The sequence below is a fragment of the Somniosus microcephalus genome, chromosome 16, assembly GCF_052327205.1.
Source record: "Somniosus microcephalus isolate GS21.2 chromosome 16, FLI_Smic_1.0, whole genome shotgun sequence".
Lineage (NCBI taxonomy): Eukaryota > Metazoa > Chordata > Chondrichthyes > Squaliformes > Somniosidae > Somniosus > Somniosus microcephalus.
In genome coordinates this window covers 104,525,554-104,543,776 of record NC_141002.1, presented here as the reverse complement: position 1 = coordinate 104,543,776, position 18,223 = coordinate 104,525,554, and the positions used below count along the sequence as shown (strand labels likewise).

General features: G+C 47.3%; 1 protein-coding gene across 2 annotated transcripts in view; it reads right to left on the bottom strand.

Moving 5' to 3' along the window:
• The window catches only part of LOC147106460 (anoctamin-4-like), a 230,883-nt gene extending 226,314 nt beyond the window's left edge, over window positions 1-4,569 (bottom strand). The window contains exon 1 of one of the 2 annotated variants that reach the window (XM_086009661.1): window positions 4,480-4,569. The gene's annotated coding sequence lies outside the window, so the exon portion shown is untranslated. The remainder of the gene's footprint in view (window positions 1-4,479) is intronic. The other variant, XM_086009662.1, reaches the window with a different exon arrangement.
• Between the last annotated feature and the right edge of the window lie 13,654 nt (window positions 4,570-18,223).

Genomic DNA, 18,223 nt, shown 5'->3' with positions numbered 1-18,223 from the left:
AATTTATTGCCTTCTCATCCATAATTTGTTATGTTGGGAATTGGACTTCCAATCTCTGGGTTGCTAGTCCAGTACCATAACCAGTAGACTAGCCTCCCTCTATTTCATAATGTGCAGTTGTGTTTGAGAAGTAAATGAAGATTCTGGAGTTATTATTTTCCTTTCTCCATCAATATGGCCAGACATAAAAACACGAACATAAGAACTAGGATCAGGAATCGGTCATTCGGCCCCTCGAGCCTGCTCTGCCATTCAATAAGATCATGGCTGATCACGACCTCCACTCCATTTTCCCACCCAATCCCCATATCCCTCAATTCCAAAAACCTATTGATCTCAGCCTTGAATATACTGAAAGACTCAGCATTCACAGCCCTTTGGGGCAGAGAATTCCAAAGATTCACAACCCAATATATTAAAAACTCAGATCAATAGATTTTAGGACCATAGGGGAATCAAAGGAGATGGGGATCGGGCGGGCAAGTGGAGTTGAGGTAGAAGATCAGCCATGATCTTTTTTGAAAGGCAGAGCAGGCTCAAGGAGTCATATAGCCGACTCCAGCTCCTATTTCTTATGTTCTTATTAACACCAAGCAGACAAGCACTTGGTGTTCACACACAGACTGGTAAATATTCAGGGAATCCAAATAAGGTGCTGGACTCGAGCGAGAGTAGAATGTAATCATCATGGCGAATGGTTAGCCCCATACACACAGTACAAGTATTCTCGGACGCCAATGGCAATAAGCAACATGGTGTCAATTCTGAAGGGCTGAAGAAGACTTGCATTTCTCCAGCAACTTTCACCACCTCAGGACGTCCCAAAGCACTTCACACCCAATGAACTACTTTTGAAGTGTAGTCACTGTTGTAATGTAGGAAATGCAGCAGCCAATTTGCACACAGCAAGCTCGCACAAAACAGCAATGAGATAAATGACCAGATCATCAGTTTATTTTTAAAGTGGTGTTGGTTGAGGGATAAATATTGGCCACAGGTCACCAGGCCAATTTCATCACAACTGAAATGTTAACTGTTTCTCTCTTCACAGATGCTGCCTGACCTGCTGAGTGTTTCCAGCATTTTCTGTTTTAATTTCAGATTTCCAGCATCCGCAGTATTTTTCCTTTGTTCTTGGTGATGCTCAGCTCGAGTACTGTAGTTACCAAAGCACATCAGGCAGACATTTAACCTCCGTGTAGATGGTTTATGACACTCTGCCCCCAAAAACCCACTTTTACCAGTTAGGCCCCCCTCACCCAGCAAACAGAGCCTCCAATGCAAGACTCTCAACTGCTGGCCATTCAATGCGAAGTTCCAAGGGTGCAATGAAAGACCAACACAAGCAGTAGGCACATGGGGGAGAAATTGCGTATCGCCCCGTTTGGTGACAGGATCGGACAAAGTCAACATGGATTTACAAAAGGTAAATAGTGCTAGACTAATCTACTGCAATTTTTTGAGGATGTAACTGGTAGAATAGATAAGGGAGAACCAGTGGATGTGGTGTATTTGGACTTTCAGAAGGCTTTCGATAAGGTCCCGCGTAAGAGGTTAGCATGTAAAGTTAAGGCACATGGGATTGGGTTAAAAGGTACTGACTTTTATAGAGAACTGGTTGGCAGACAGGAAGCAAAGAGTTGGAATAAACGGCTCTTTTTCCGAGTGGCAGGCAGTGACTAGTGGGGTACCGCCGGGATCGGTCCTAGGACCCCAGCTATTCACAATATATATTAATGATCTAGGCGAGGGAAACTAGATGTAATATCTCCAAGTTTGCAGATGACACAAAGCTAGGTGGGCATGTGTGCTGTGAGGGGAATGCCGAGAAACTCCAGTATGATTTAGACAGGTTGGGTGATTATACTGCATCTGCCATGCATCTGCCCAATGTGGATAAATGCAAGGTTATCCACTTTGGTGTCAAAAACAAGGCAGATTATCTGAGCGGCAATAGATTGGGAGAAGGGGAAGTGCAACAAGACCTAGGTGTCCTTGTGCACCAGTCGCTGAAGGTAAGCATGCAGGTGCAACAGGCAGTTCAGGCAGCAAATGGTATGTTGGCCTTCGTAGTGAGAGGGTTCGAGTACAGGAACAAGGCTGTCTTGCTGCAGTTGTACAGGGCCTTGGTGAGACCACATCTTGAGTATTGTGTGCAGTTTTGGTCGCCTTATCGGAGGAAGGATGTTCTTGCCATGGAGGGAGTGCAGCAAAGATTCATCAGACTGATACCTGGGATGGCAGGAATGACGTTATGAGGAGAGATTGGGTCGATTGGGCTTATACTCGCTGGAGTTTAGAAGAATGAGAGGGGATCTCATCGAAACTTATAAAATTCTAACAGGACTAGACAGACTAAATGTAGGAAGGATGTTCCCAATGGTCGGGGAGCCCAGAACCAGGGGTCACAGTCTCAGGATAAGGGGTAAGCCATTTAGGACAGAGATGAGGAGGAATTTCTTCACCCAGAGAGTGGTGAACCTGTGGAATTCTCTACCACAGAAGGCAGTTGAGGCCAATTCATTCAATATATTCAAGAAGGAGTTAGATAAATTTCTTAAGGCTAAAGGGATCAAGGGATATGGGGAGAAGGCAGGGACAGGGTACTGAATTTGGATGATCAGCCATGATCTCATTGAATGGCAGAGCAGGCTCAAGGGGCCGAATGGCCTTCTGCTTCTATCTTTCTATGTTTGGGGGGCGGTAACATCCGGGAGGCGGGACATTTTGCACCAAGTGCAGAAGCCCCGCCGCACTCGCTAAATTTGGGTTACCACCCCCAGAAGGAAGTGGAGTGCTAAATCAAGCACTCCACTTCCTTCCTGGGGCAGGACGCATGACTCGGCAGCGCTACGCACTGGGCCGCATAGCTCTGCCGCATATGAGGTGCACTTCCCTCAATTAAAGGGAAGGGCCCAAGCTGAATACACTACCAAAGAAGCCACCAGCGACCTGGACCAGCGGGGAGCAGGGGTGCCGCACAATCAGCCTCTCATTCAAGCAAAGTGCAGGGCCAAGCGATCGCAGCACCGAATCCGCCAACAAACCGCAACCGGAGCGGCAATGAAAACAGTACTTTTTGTCCCCTACAGCCGCCAGCCGCCTCCCCTTTAATTTTTGCCACGGTAGCGGCCGGCCGCCCGGTACACGTCCCCGAAGTTGTCGCCGTCATCGCCCAGCGCAGCTTCAGAGGGAGATACCCAATTTAGGGTCCCGGGCGCTAACAGGGTGACGCGTCTGGAGATGACTTCACTATCTCCGGGCGCAGGAGATCGGAGCGCAATGCCGTAGCGCTGCCGCTAAACTCCCACTGAATATGGCGGGAGTCGTTGGCGGTGCCGCGCCCAGTCGCAAAGTCGTTTGCACCCTGGGGACGCTAACTGAGGTGCAAATGACCCGAATTTCTCCCCATACACTTCATAAATACTTCTTGCTGCAATTTTCCTGTGATTCAGTCATGTGTAAAATCTGTGGCCACTCACACTGTACACAGTGATATCAACAAATAAACTGGAGGACAAGGCTACTTCCAGATATGTAGTACTGGGACAAGAGCAGCATTGATTGGGTTACAATATTGTTGATTATTCCATAAAACAGCCAGATAATAAACCAAAGATACTTATTATAAAAAGAGTGTCATTTCATGTAAACAAAATCACCTCCAAGCTCAGATTCTTGAGCTGGGCACCTTTGTTTGTTGGTGGGGCAAGTCTCCCCAATATCAGGCATCACCAAGTTACTGAAGCTCTTTGACCTCGGCTTCCATCGCATTCATTCCACATCAGTTGGAAGCTTAACATTATTTCTCATCCTCAGATTATGTGGTATACGTACATTTACTATCTCCATCAGCATTGCCAAGGTACACTCAGCAACTCACCTAGTGGCCCTATCTGTTCCATTCTGGTTTCTACTTCAAATCTACAGCACAGAAACAGGCTGTTCAGCCCAACAGGTCCATGCCGGTGTTTATCCTCATCTCACCCTATCAACATAGCCTTCTATTCCTTTCTCCCTCATGTGTTTATCCAGCTTCCCCTTAAATGCATCTATACTATTCACCTCAACCACTCCCTGTGGTAGTGAGTTCCACATTCTCACCACTCTCTGGGTGAAGAAGTTTCTCCTGAATTCCCGATTGGATTTATTAGCGACTCTCTGATATTGATGGCCCCTAGTTCTGGTCTCACCCGCACTTCATTCTGTGGGTTGCCCCCTATTGTTTCAGACTATTGCAAAGTCACCCAAGGCTCATCTATATACAAAGATCTACGCCGCAACCAATGCCGGTATACTCATTGCGCAAAGAAAGGACGCATTAATCCAATGAATTGTGCAGCAAGCAGCTATGCATCAACAATCACTTGCCCAAGGAGCAGAATCGCTTCTCCGGATTTGGAGCAGAAGATTTCAGATGATGTCTGACCCACAGCCCCTGCAAAGCCAGCCTCACTCTGCACTATTCCGAAACCTTACCTCAGACAGCAAAAGGGACAACACTGAGATCCTCTCCCCAAAGCAAATTATAGTACAACACAACCACCAATCAATGTTGACAATTGGTCAAATGTATTTTAACCTTAATCAAACCACTTTTTTTTAATAGATGCACTTGTCCCTAACGACACAAGGGGTGCAAATGGTTTAGCAATATTGGAAAACTGTGTCTAATAAATAGCTGGAGCCCACAAGCACCAATTACACCCACCAAAGATACATTAATGTCAAATCTGCACATTGCCAACTGCCACTAACTCACTTAAAAAAATCATTGCCATTCAGCCTTTCAGCTCCTTGCTAATGCAGCAATGAAGAACCTCAGTTTAAATTGGTCAGAGTTCTGAATGATTGGACACAAGCCGACAGGATTAGACTTTTTCACAACTAGTGGCAGCTTCATCCAGTACCAGGTGTACTCTTTTTGATCGGGGTGGATAAACAAATTATCTGTAACTTAATAAAACTTTAAATAAAACTTAACAAATGAAATTAAAATTTGGTTCCCGGTGGTGATAATGCACTCCAGTCCCCGAGGTGCCCACCGGTCGCGGAAGGACTCAAGCGTGCCGGCGGACACCGCGTGCTCCATCTCCAGGGCCACCCAGGTGCGAACATGGCCGCGGAAGAGAGGCGGGCAATTGGGCCGAACGACCCCCTCGACCGCCCGCTGCCTGGACCAATTGATGGATTTTTTGGCCAGGCCCAGGAGCAGTCCTACGAGGAGGTCCTCCGACCTGTCCGCTCCCCTCCGCACCGGGTGACCAAAGATCAGGAGCGTGGGACTGAAGTGCAGCCAAAAATCGAGGAGCAGCCCCTTCAAATAGTGAAAGAAGGGCTGCAACCTCTCACACTCCGTGTAAACATGAAACACGGACTCCTCCAGGCAGTTCTGGCTGCAATGATTATAAAGTGTGCTTGGGGAGTGTGTATGTCATGAACCTGCCGTTCACCAGTTTGCACTCACGGTTTCTTGAGCTCCAGTTGTGGCCTGGCTGGAAGCAGTGCTCTAGATTAACCCTTTCTGTCCCTCTGTAGACTCCTCTTTCCTTTCAAGGAAGAAGAGTTTACATTTTGTCAATGACATTAGAAAGACGGGGAAAAATTTGGTTGGTTAGCGCCTCCGGGGGGCGGGCGCTAATGGGGCGCTAGGAACGTAGCGCCCGAGCGCGGCGATTTTAACGGCGCTCGCGAAATTGACCAGTCGTTTTGCGGTGGCGCTAAACACTACCGCCACGATCTCCTGCGCCCGCAGATCATGATGTCAGTCGAGCGTGCAACGCCCCGGTTTGCGCCCCAGACCGGATATTGAGTGGCACCCCCTGCCTTAGCGCCTGCCGCTAGGAATGGCAGGTAGAGGGGAACGTTTTCAAGTCGGGAAGGGGCGGGAGGAGCGATATTTAAAGGCGGGCGCTTCCTGCCTTTCCTTGTTGGCAAAATGTTTGCTACACACAGGTTGAGAGGGAGAGAGACGTCTGGAGAGATCTAACACTGTCCTAAGGAGTTTTGGCCCTCAGCACCACTTTTGAGGTTCCTAAGCGCCGAGCTCTTTCCCTGAGCCTATCCATTAGTGCTTCCAACACAATTGCTTTCGAGGTCTTTCCAGGCCGAGATTCAAGGCTGCAGTGAGCAGGGTGTGGCTGGCCAGCGAGATGGCCCCTCCCCTTTAAGAACTGGACGGCGCCAGTCTGTCTGGCTTCCATGGTAACGGACATCGCCTGAGCTTCGGTAGCGTTCTGAGGTAGCGCCTCGCTCCCTGACATTAGCGCCTTAAGAGAGGTGTGTAGCACCTGATTTAGCACTCAAATCATCTCCAGGGGGGCGATAGAGGCGAATTTTGCAGTCAGAGGCTATAATTAGCGCCGGGCGCTAAACTTTGCACCCAGCCGATATTAGCTCCCCAAAATGGTCGATACCCAATTTTTCCCCCCAGGAGGTAACCAATCAGATTTTACACACTAGATCCAGAGATTCCAAACTCTTTGGAGGCAATTTTAACTCTCCGTGCCCAGCAGCAATCAGGGCCGGGGGAGGGGCAGCCTGAATCCAGTGCGTAGGATACTGCTCTGATTTCTAACTCCCCGCACACCCCATTTTGTCTGATAACGCTACTGTGAAACGCCTTGGGAAATTTCACTACATGAAAGGAGCTATATAAATGCGGTGGTTGTTGGAGGACCCAACAAAATGCTGCTATTCCCACCTGGATTATTTTTTATATATTTAACTCGGGATGTGGGTGTCACTGGCAAGGCCAGCATTTATTGCCCATCCCTAGTTGCCCTCGAGAAGGCGGTGGTGAGCCGCCTTCTTGAACCGCTGCAGTCCGTGTGGTGAAGGTGCTCCCACAGTGCTGTTCGGGAGGGAGTTCCAGGATCTTGATGAAGGAAAAGCTGGGATAGGTTCCGCTGTGTATGACTTGGAAGGGGAACTTGGAGGTGGTGGTGTTCCCATGCACCTGCTGCCCTTGTCCTGCTAGGTGGTGGAGGCCACGGGTTTGGGAGGTGTTGCCGGAATACAAGTGCAGGTAGGCGACCTTATTGGACCAAAATGTTGAGTTATCGCTTTCAACAACCTCAAAAAAAAACAAAGATAAAAGTGTCTTGTTACTTGTCCTACCTTCAGTTTCTTGACTGAGAGTTTCCTGACTGCTGCTGTAGCAAGAAGGCACTGGAGTGATGGCGAGGGAGGCTGGGCACGAGGCAGGGGCTGATAGTTCCTTCTGTGAAACAAATGCTTTGGAAGGAGGCAACCTAAAGTCCTTGCATGTGTACTGGTGTCGATGGGAAGGCAGTGAGCCATCTTGAGGATAGGGTGCTGAGCATCCAGAGAGGCCAATAGCTAGCTGTCCTCCCAGGTCAAAACCTATAAAAAGAGGACAATCTTGTGAAATTGACAGGCATTTTTTCAGGCTTGAAACATAATTTGAATTGAATCACTCATTTCAATCAAAGACTCGCTGTTAGCGGATTTCCCGTGGTTATGGTCGCAACAAAGATGTGTTAGTCCTGCAACAATAACCTCCGCGTGATTCAGGCCGGAGCGGTTTTAAACAACAAGCTTTAATTTGTCATTTAACATTGACTAATAACAGTATTGGTTTTATACAACTGATCTACAGTGTTACGTTAAAGGGCGAGCAATTCAAACAACCAGTTTCCTCCGCAGGGGCCCGTTCAAGCTGATCAGTCTAGTTATCTTTCGTGGGATCCATTCTTATACTATTCGCTTCTTGGGATGCACCTACGCATAACAGTGCGCAGGTGCACATTTGCTAAGGCTACATTTGAGGTGTTTACCCCACGTTCTAATCTTTTCAGCCTCGAATTCTGTCCTACAAGCTTGGTTTATTGCACTGTAATGCATAGGCCAATATTTATCTTATACTGTGCTCTGTGGTGTCTTAGCAATTAGTCCCTTATCTAAGTGTGGGCCATCTCTTGACCTGGGTGTTTATCATTCTCTGTCTTTGTTTATACACCGAGACACGATTCAGTTTCCCCTTTCTTCCACATTTGCTCTCTGGCTAAAATGCTAAAGCAAAGCATGCTGAGATACTTTGACCATTTAAGCTACTTTAAAATATTCTAACACTTGCTTTCCCAACAGAACAAACAGCTAGTGTAAGATATCGGGGAAAGCTCTGTGGTTTAGTGTTGTCCGCACAGATGGGTCGATTTTAATTTTGTGAAGAGTATGAACAGTTTACATTCAAAAATGAAGGATAAATCTATTGAATGAGAACAAACCCAGTGTTGTCTCTCCAGCTCTAACTCATGTTCCCTTCAAGTGCAACTTGTCACTGGGAGCGTGAGATGGGAGGATTTACCCCGTCACTCTGCAGGTTCAATTATCACCGGCCATCAGACTTTCTACTGGTCACATTCCTGTTTCACTGAACATGGCCAACAGAAACCGACTGCTCAGTGTGAGCCTGCACTGATGGACATTCTCACACTTAACTCCTCACTCCCATCTCTCTCCCTCGCCCTCTCCTCACTTTCTCTCTCTCCTCACTCCCGTCTCGCTCCCTCTCCTCACTTTCTCTCTCTCTCCTCACTCCCGTCTCTCTCCCTCGCCCTCTCCTCACTTTCTCTCTCTCTCCTCACTCCAGTCTCTCTCCCTCGCCCTCTCCTCACTTTCTCTCTCTCCTCACTCCCGTCTCGCTCCCTCTCTCCTCACTTTCTCTCTCCTCACTCCCGTCTCTCTCCCTCGCCCTCTCTCCTCACTTTCTCTCTCTCTCGCTCTCTCCTGTTTCTCTCTCCTCACTTTCTCTCTCTCCTCACTCCCGTCTCTCTCTCTCTCCTGTCTTTCTATCTCTCCCTCTCTCCTCACCTCTCTCTCTATCTCTCTCTCCCTCTCTCCTCACTTCTGTCTCTCTCTGTCTCCCCTCACCCCCTCACATGTGGCTCCCCCCTCAATTCTATTTATCTCTCAATCTCCCTCTTCCTTCCTTCTGTCTGTTTTACTCTCCCCTCTTTGCCTTCAAAAGCCAATTAAAGCCTCTTCTCATTGACAGTGTGCTTTCCCCGTCTATTCTTTCCATTCTCTTCCTCCTGTTCACATATTTCCAGTGTCCTCTAAAGCACTCTCTGTATGTGACAAGTGCTTTACAAATTTCATTCGCTATTGTATTCAGTTTTGGTATCAAGTTATGATGGTCCAATTGAACAAGAAGTATCCATTTCTATGAATTAACAGTATTTTATTTCACGAGTGGCCTGCTTCAAGTAAATAAGCTGTCTAACTTGAGCAGTGAGCACAGAGGGGAGAACACAAGTACAAAATCCCCCGGCAACACTGGAGATTAAAACACACTATTCCTGCAGGATAATGGATCTGTGAAACAGGCTCCGAGAGAAAGAAGTTAATTCAAGATAATTGACACTTTTTAAAAAGTAAGCTTTTTTTCATTCTTCATTCTCAGGGTGTGGGTGTCATCGGCAAGGCTGCCATTTATTGTCGATAGCAAAATACTGCAGATGTTGGAAATCCGAAATAACAACAGAAAATGCTGGAAAAACTCAGCAAGTCAGGCAACATCCGTGGAGAGAAATTTGAGCCGACGTTTCGGGTTTGACCCTTCTTCAAAACTGGAGAGAAAAGGAACTAGATCGAAGGCAGGGCTGCGATCGGACAAAAGAATAAAAGAACCAAAAGAAGTAAAAGAGATTAGAAGCTAGACGAGATGGTAATAGGCTGTGATTAGGTGTAAAGTGTACTGGCAGGGCAAAAGATAGCTGCCAGGTGTGAGAGAGAAACAAAACCATTTATTGTCCATCGCTAGTTGCACTGCAAAGAAAGAACTTGCATTTCTCCAGCGCCTTTCACGACCTAATGACGTCTCAAAGTGCTTCACAGCCAATGAAGTACTTTTTGAAGTGGAGTCACTGTTGTAATGTGGGAAACGAGGCAGCCAATTTGCGCACAGCAAACTCCCACAAACAGCAATCTGATAATGACCAGATCATCTGTTTTAGTGATGTTGGTTGAGGGATAAATATTGTCCCCAGGACACCCGGGAGAACTCCCCCTGCTCTTCATAAAATCCTAGAATCAGAGAATGATACAGCACAGAAGGAGGCCATTTGTCCCATCAACACTGTGTTGGCTCTTTGGTAGAGCTATCCAATTAAATAAGCTGCCTAACTTAAACAATGAGCACAGGAGTAGAGAACACACGCCCACTGCCCTGCTCCTTCCCCACAGCCATGTCAATTTTTCCTTTCAAGTATTTATCCAATTCTCTTTTGAATGTTACTAATGAATCTGCTCTTTCAGACAGTGCGTTCCAGGTCACAACAACCCGCTGTGTAAAACATTGTTTCTTCATCTAGCCTCTGGTTCTTTTGCCAATTACCTTCAATCTGTGCCCTCCTGTTCCCGACCCTTCAGCCATTGGAAACAGTTTCTCTTTATTTACTCTATCTAAACCCTTCATGATTTTGAACACCTCTATCAAATCTCCCTTGAACCTTCTCTGCTCCAAGGAGAACACTCCCAGCTTCTCCAGTCTCTCCACATCACCTGAAGCCCCTCATCCCTGGAACCATTCTAGTAAATCTCTCCTGCACCCTCTCTAAGGCCTTGACACCCTTCCTAAAGTGCGATGCCCAGAATTGGACACAATGGCTCGAATTTTCCGATCCCTACGGGTGTGTACGCGCTAGGGACATCGGAAATGTCGGTTTCAGGCATGCGAAGCGCATATGCTGAAAATCGGCATTTCCGATCTGTCAAGAATCCTCTTGACAGATTGGACGCCTGCCCTGGAGAAGGGCCTCTGCGGGGGGGAGTTCCGCTTTCTGCAGAACCTCCACCCACTGAAATCCCTTAGAAATCTTACGCCTGGTAAAAGCGTAAGGCCTGCTTTTACCAGCATAAGAGTTTTTAAAAGTTTTTTTTTTAATTTCACTCATTTATAATTTAAAAATACTTTAAAAAAAGGTAAGTTTACTTTTAGCCCTGTAAAATGTTTTAATATTTTTTCAAAAAATTATATCTTTGTTTAAAATATTTACAGTAATTTAATGTAATTTTAACTCATTTTAAAAACGTGATTTAAAAAAATGTATTTAATGTTTTGATGTGTTTTTTGAGTGATCCCCATTCATACTTTTGAAGTGTCTAAGCTGAGAGACCGGTCATACCAAAAGTTTGAAGGGGGATTCCCTTCTCCCATTGGTTCCCCATGGCCCACGTGATCCCAGGGATGCTTGCGAACCGCCTGCGCCCCTGCAATACCTGGGTCCTGCTCATTTCATAGAGCAGAGACCCAGGAGCGGAAATGACCGGAACTCCGGAGACCTCAGGTAAGGGCGTAGATGTTTTCCAGATCAGAAGCATCTGCACGCAGGGAGCCTCCGATCGGAAAATACAGACCAAAATTCCAGCTGAGGCCTAGCCAGTGTTTTATAAAGGTTCATCATAACTTCCTTGATTTTGGACTCTATGGGCAGCATTTTCATTGGGCCATGGAGTCGGGATTGGAGGCGTGCGGGGAGGGTTAAAATCCCGAACTCAGGGGTCCCGACCCCATCCCGCACCCAAACCCGCCTCCATGCCAGTTTCAAAGGAGGCGGGTACCTGCCCCGCACAGGGACCCGCCTACCCGAGGCGGGAAGGGATTAGTGCCAGTTAACTACTGTTAACTGCCTGTTAACAGGTAGTTAACAGGCAGTTTTTAACCTAATCCCTATTTTTAATGTTGAAGTGTGGGATTCCTGACGGCTCCAAACCACGCCAAGTTAGAGGAGGCGGGCCATCGGGTTGAAGGACTTGGAGGGGTCGAGATGTCGGTGTTCAGGTGAGTGATGTGTGCATGAGTGCAAAGGTAAGTGTGTTTGGTGTGTCTAAAGTGATTAAATAAGTTTTACATACATTTTCTTACCTTTTCAGCCTTCCTTCCTTTAGGTCTCGGGAGTCCCTCATCTCACCGGCACAGAAAGCAGAATGGCTGCGAACTGTCAAAAGTGAGCCTGCAGCTTTCTGTGCAGGAGAGATTTCTAACTGAGTCTGTGGAAAAGGACTCATGTTAGAAGTAAGACTGTCAGTGTTTGACAGCTTCAAAGATCTGTGAAACGCTGATATTTCATCTGTCAAAACCTCTTGACAGATGAACTTTCAGTCTGTGACATCACCTGTTGCCGGGTGGCCCTTAATTGGCCTGCTGAGCCCACTGGGCGGACTCAACAAGGTCAATCAAGTTAAAATCGTGTGGATTGACCGCATCTCGATGGAGGCGGGACTACAACCCTGAAAGTTGTAGACCCGCCTCCAACCCAACTCCTGAATGAAAATCCTGCCCTATGCCTCTGCTTATGAAGCCCAGGATCCCGTATGCTTTTTAAACCACTTTCTCAACCAGCCCTGCCACCTTCAACAATTTGTGCACATGTACCCCCCAGGTCTCTCTGTTCATGCACCCCCTTTAGAATTGTACCCTTTAGTTTATATTTCCTCTCCTCGTTTTTCCTATCAAAATGTATCACTTTGCACTTTTCTGCGTTAAATTTCATCTGCCACGTGTCCGCCCATTCCACCAGCCTGTCTATGTCTTGAAGTCTATCACTCTCCTCCTCACTGTTCACTATACTTCCAAGTTTTGTGTCATCTGCATATTTTGAAATGGTGCCCTGTACACCCAAGTCTAAGTCATTAATATATATCAAGTAAAGCAGTGGTCCTAGAACCGAACCCTGGGGAACACCACTGCGTTTCTCCAGTCCGAAAAACAACCATTCACCACTACTCTCTGTTTCCTGTCACTTAGCCAATTTCATATCCATGCTGCCACTGTCCCTTTTATTCCATGGGCTTCAACTTTGCTGGCAAGCCTATTATGTGGCACTTTATCAAATGCCTTTTGGAAATCCATGTACATCAACCACATTGCCCTCATCAACTCTCTGTTACCTCATCAAAAAACTCAATCAAATTGGTTAAACATGATTTGCCTTTAACAAATCCATGCTGGCTTTCCTTAATTAATCCACACTTGTCCAAGTGACTCTTAATTTTGTCCCTGATTATCGTTTCTCAAAGTTTCCCCACTACCGAGGTCAAACTGACTGGCCTGTAGTTGCTGGGTTTATCCTTATACCCATTTTTGAACAATGGTGTAACATGTGCAATTCTCTAGTCCTCTGACACCATTCCCGTATCCAAGGAGGATTGGAAGATTATGGCCAGTACCTCCACAATTTCCACCTTTTCTTCCCTCAGCATCCTAGGTATCATCCCATCCGGTCCTGGTAACTTATCTACTTTAAGTACAGCCAGCCTTTCTAGTACCTCCTCTTTGGCAATTTTTATCCCATCCAGTATCTCCACTACCTCCTCTTTCACTATGACTTTGGCAGCATCTTCTTCTTTGGTGAAGACAGATGCAAAGTACTCATTTAGTATCTCAGCCATGCCCTCTGCCTCCATGTGTAGGTCTCCATTTTGGTCCCTAATCGGCCCTACCTGTTTACTATTTATATGCCTATAGAAGACTTTTGGATTACCTTTTATGTTAGCTGCCAATCTATTCTCATGCTCGCTCTTTGCCCCTCATTTCCTTTTTCACTTCCCCTCTGAACTTTCTATATTCAGCCTAGTTCTCACTTATATTCTCAACCTGACATCTGTCATACGCCCCCTTTTTCTGCTTCATCTTACTCTTTATCTCTTTCATCATCCAGGGAGCTCTGGCTTTGGTTGCCCTACCTTTCCCCCTCATGGGAATGTACCTTGACTGTACCCGAACCATCTCCTCTTTAAAGGCAGCCCATTGTTCGATTACAGTTTTGCCTGCCAATCTTTGATTCCAATTTACCCGGGCCAGACCCGTTCTCAACCCACTGAAATTGACCTCCTCCAATTAAGTATTTTGACTCTAGATTGTTCCCTGTCCTTTTCCATAGCTAGTCTAAACCTAATGATGCTGTGATCACGTTTCCCTAAATGTTCCCCTTCTGACACTTGCTCTACTTGACCCACCTCATTCCCCAGAACTAGATCCAGCAATGCCTACTTCCTCATTATGCTGGAAAGGTACTGATCAAGAACCTGAACACACTTTAGAAATTCTTCCCTCTCTCTGCCCTGTACACTATTACAATCCCAGTCTATATTAGGATAGTTGAAGTCCCCCATTATCATTACTCTACAGTTCTTGCACCTCTCTGTAATTTCCCTGCAGATTCGCTCCTCTATATCCTTCCCACTAGTTGGCAGCCTATAGAATACACCTAGTAGTGTAATAGCACCTCTATTGTTTCTCAACTCTAACCAAATAGATTCTGTCCTTGACCCCTCCAGGACATCCTCTCTTTCCAGCAGTGTAACATTCTCATTAATCAATACTATCACCCCAACTCCTTTCTTTCCTTCCCTATCTTTCCTGAACACCTTTTATCCAGGAATATTAATACCTTTTTGAGCCAGGTCTCCTTTATCACCACAACATCATATTCCCTTGTGGCTACTTGCACCTGCAGCTCACCAACCTTATTTACCAGGCTTCGTGCGTTTACACACACGCACTGTAAACCTATCTTAGACCTTCTTGTATTCTCTCTTAGTCTGACCCCACCTAATACCTAGTGCTTTCTGTCTCTCCCAATCCTTTGTGCACCTTGTTTCTCCTTTCTAGTGCTACATCCTGGTGCCCATCGCCCTGCCAATGTTACAGTGAGAGCGAGCGAGGACGTCCTGGAGCAACCCGATTTTAAATAACAGAAATAACAACAGAACATGCTGGAAAAACTCAGCAGGCCAGGCAACATCCGTGGAGAGAGAAATAGAGTCAACATTTCGGGTCTAACCCTTTTTCAAAACTGGAAAGGAAATGAAATAGATCGAAAGGCAGGACTGGGAGAGAACAAGAGAAGTGAAGAGACATTAAGAGGTATTCAAAACGAGACGAGATGGTGATAGGACTAGTGGAGACAAAAGACGGCTCGAGATTAGGTGTGAAATGTTCTGGCAGAATGAGAAACAGCTGCCATGTGGGAGAGAAAAAAAAGGGGGGGGGAAAGATTGGGAGAAGGGGAAGTGCAACGAGACCTGGGTGTCCTTGTGCACCAGTCGCTGAAGGTAAGCATGCAGGTGCAGCAGGCAGTTAAGAAGGCAAATGGTATGTTGGCCTTCGTAGCGAGAGGGTTTGAGTACAGGAACAAGGATGTCTTGCTGCAGTTGTACAGGGCCTTGATGAGACCACACCTTGAGTATTGTGTGCAGATTTGGTCGCCTTATCTGAGGAAGGACGTTCTTGCCATGGAGGGAGTGCAGCGAAGATTCACCAGGCTGATACCTGGGATGGCAGGAATGACGTATGAGGAGAGATTGGATCGATTGGGCTTATACTCGCTGGAGTTTAGAAGAATGAGAGGGGAGCTCATCGAAACTTATAAAATTCTAACAGGACTAGACAGACTAGATGCTGAAAGGATGTTCCCGATGGTCGGGGAGTCCAGAACCAGGGGTCACAGTCTAAGGATAAAGGGTATGCCATTTAGGACAGAAATGAGGAGGAATTTCTTCACCCAGAGAGTGGTGAACCTGTGGAATTCTCTATCACAGAAGGCAGTTGAGGCCAATTCATTAAATATATTCAAGAAGGAGTTGGATATATTTCTCAAGGCTAAAGGGATCAAGGGGTATGGGGAGAAGGCAGGGACAGGGTACTGAATTTGGATGATCAGCCATGATCTCATTAAATGGCGGAGCAGGCTCGAGGGGCCGAATGGCCTACTCCTGCTCCTATCTTCTATGTTTCTATGTAAAGGGCCAAAACAAAGATGTGGATAAAATATAAGCCAAAATGTAATAGAGGCCGAGGTTATGATCTGAAATTGTTGAACTCGATATTGAGTCCGGAAGGCTGTAAAGTGCCTAATCGGAAGATGAGGTGCTGTTCCTCGAGCTTACGCTGAGCTTCCGTGGAACAATGCAAGAGCCCGAGTACGGTGAGGTCTGAGTGGGAATGGGGCGGTGAATTAAAGTGACAGGCGACCGGAAGCTCGGGGTCACCCTTACGGACTGAACGGAGGTGTCCCGCAAAGCGGTCACCCAATCTGCGTTTGGTCTCCCCAGTGTAGAGGAGACCACATCGTGAGCAGCGAATACAGTATACTAGATTGCAAGAAGTACAAGTAAATTGCTGTTTCACCTGGAAGGGGTGTTTGGGGCCCTGGACAGTGGGAAGGGGGGAGGTATAAGGGCATGTGTTGCATCTCCTGCACTTGCACGGGAAGGTGCCGGGCGAAGGGGAAGGGGTGCTGGGCGTGATAGAGGAGTGAACTAAGGTGTCTCGGAGGGAGCGGTCCCTACGGAATGCTGAAAGGGGAGGGGAGGGGAAGATGCGTTTGGTGGTGGGATCACTTTGGAGGTGGCGGAAATGGCGGAGGATGATCTGTTGAATGTGGAGGCTGGTGGGGTGAAAGGTGAGGACAAGGGGAACCCTATCGTGGTTCCGGGAGGGAGGGGCAGGGGTGAGGGCAGAAGTGCGGGAAATAGAACGGACACGGTCAAGGGCCATGTCAACCACAGTAGAGGGGAATACGGTTATTTCGGATTTCCAGGAACTGCAGTATTTTGCTATCGTTTAAATAACAGAAACTGACTTTAAAAAACTATACAGGGGAACAGATAGGATAGATAGAGAGAAACTACTTCTGCTGGTTGGGTATTCTGGGACTAGGGGACATAGTCTAAAAATTAGAGCCAGACCGTTCAGCAGTGAAATTAGGAAACACTTCTACACACAATCAGGCTTGAGGAGCTGAATGGCCTCCTCCTGTTCCTGTGTTCCTACAGAACCATTTATTAGTTTCATTGGTGTCAGTTTCTTTAGTAAATTAATTTTTTAAATATTTAATAGCTTTTAAAATGTGCCTTGTGTCTAAAAATAAAACCGCGTAATTTTAAGAGCCTCCTCGAAGGCCCACAAATGGGCGCAATTAACGGAAGCTCACCGTGGCGATTAATTCGATCGGGGGCGTGGCCAGTTTTGTAGGTGGGGCCAGCGTCTAGCGCGATTTTTTTGAATTAACGCAGAAGATGGCGGGAACTCGAAATGCGCTGGACGTAATTTACGCTTGAAATTCCGCGATTGGCCGACTTTGGGCGAATTGCACTCCAGGCCTATATCTTCAGTCAGGGAGGTTGATAGTGTAGTGTATGTACCTTTAAGGGGAGAACTGCTTTTTACAGCTCCTGTATACTGTAGTACCGGCAGTGACCACACCTGTATATAACCCTGAGTAGGGATCTGTATAGTTAGTTTTAGAGTAACCCTCATCCAGCAAACACCTGTTGATTGTTCTCTGCAGTCTCTTGTCTAGTTATTGAAGGACACACAACATCAAGATACACGGATTTAACATTGGCGACGAGTAGATTCGAACCTACCTGCAACTCTGCAGAAGAAGGCCGATTCCAGAAGCACGGGCGTCGACCATCCAATGGAGACTCCAGCGAAACAGGCTGGCAACAGGTACGGCGCAGACCCTTCCCGCACAGCGGCGGCTAGAGCCGACCGACGGCACAGGAAAAGGCCGAGCAGCATCAGCGGGGAAGAGAGAGGGTAGAGCGCACGGGGCGAAGCCGCTGTTCAGGACCGAGCGGCGTCGATGCGAGAAGAGAGAGGGTAGAGCGCACAGGGCGCAGCCGCTGTTCAGGACTGAGCGGCATCAGCGAGAGAGAGAGGCGGTGTTCAGGGGGCGAGCAGCGTCAGCGGGGAAGAAAGGAAAGCGCAGGAGACGCCATTTTGAGCCGCAGCGGAGAAGAAGGGAGAGCGCGGGAGATGCCATTTTGTTTGAGCCGCAGCGGAGAAGAAGGGAGAGCGCGGGAGACACCATTTTGTTTGAGCCGCAGCGGAGAAGGGAGAGCGCGGGAGACGCCATTTTGAGCCAGTCTAACCACACCCAGGGATGCCAAAGAGTGGCAGTGTCACAGCATTCGACAATGAAGTCGAAGATTGGACGACATATGTCGAACGCATAGAAGTGTACTGCAAGGCGAATGAAGTGCCAGATGACAGGAAAGCGCTGGTATTGTTGAATTCAATGGGTGCAAAAATGTATGGCTTACTGCGAAACCTAGTAACCCCAGAGAAGCCAGCGGAAAAGGATTTTGAAAACATAGGCCTAGAAATTCGGTGGGCTTTGCGCCCAGTTACAGCCCAAAGAGGGCTTCTGCGCCAGTAGGGGTGGTAGCACTGATTTTGAGGGCCGCG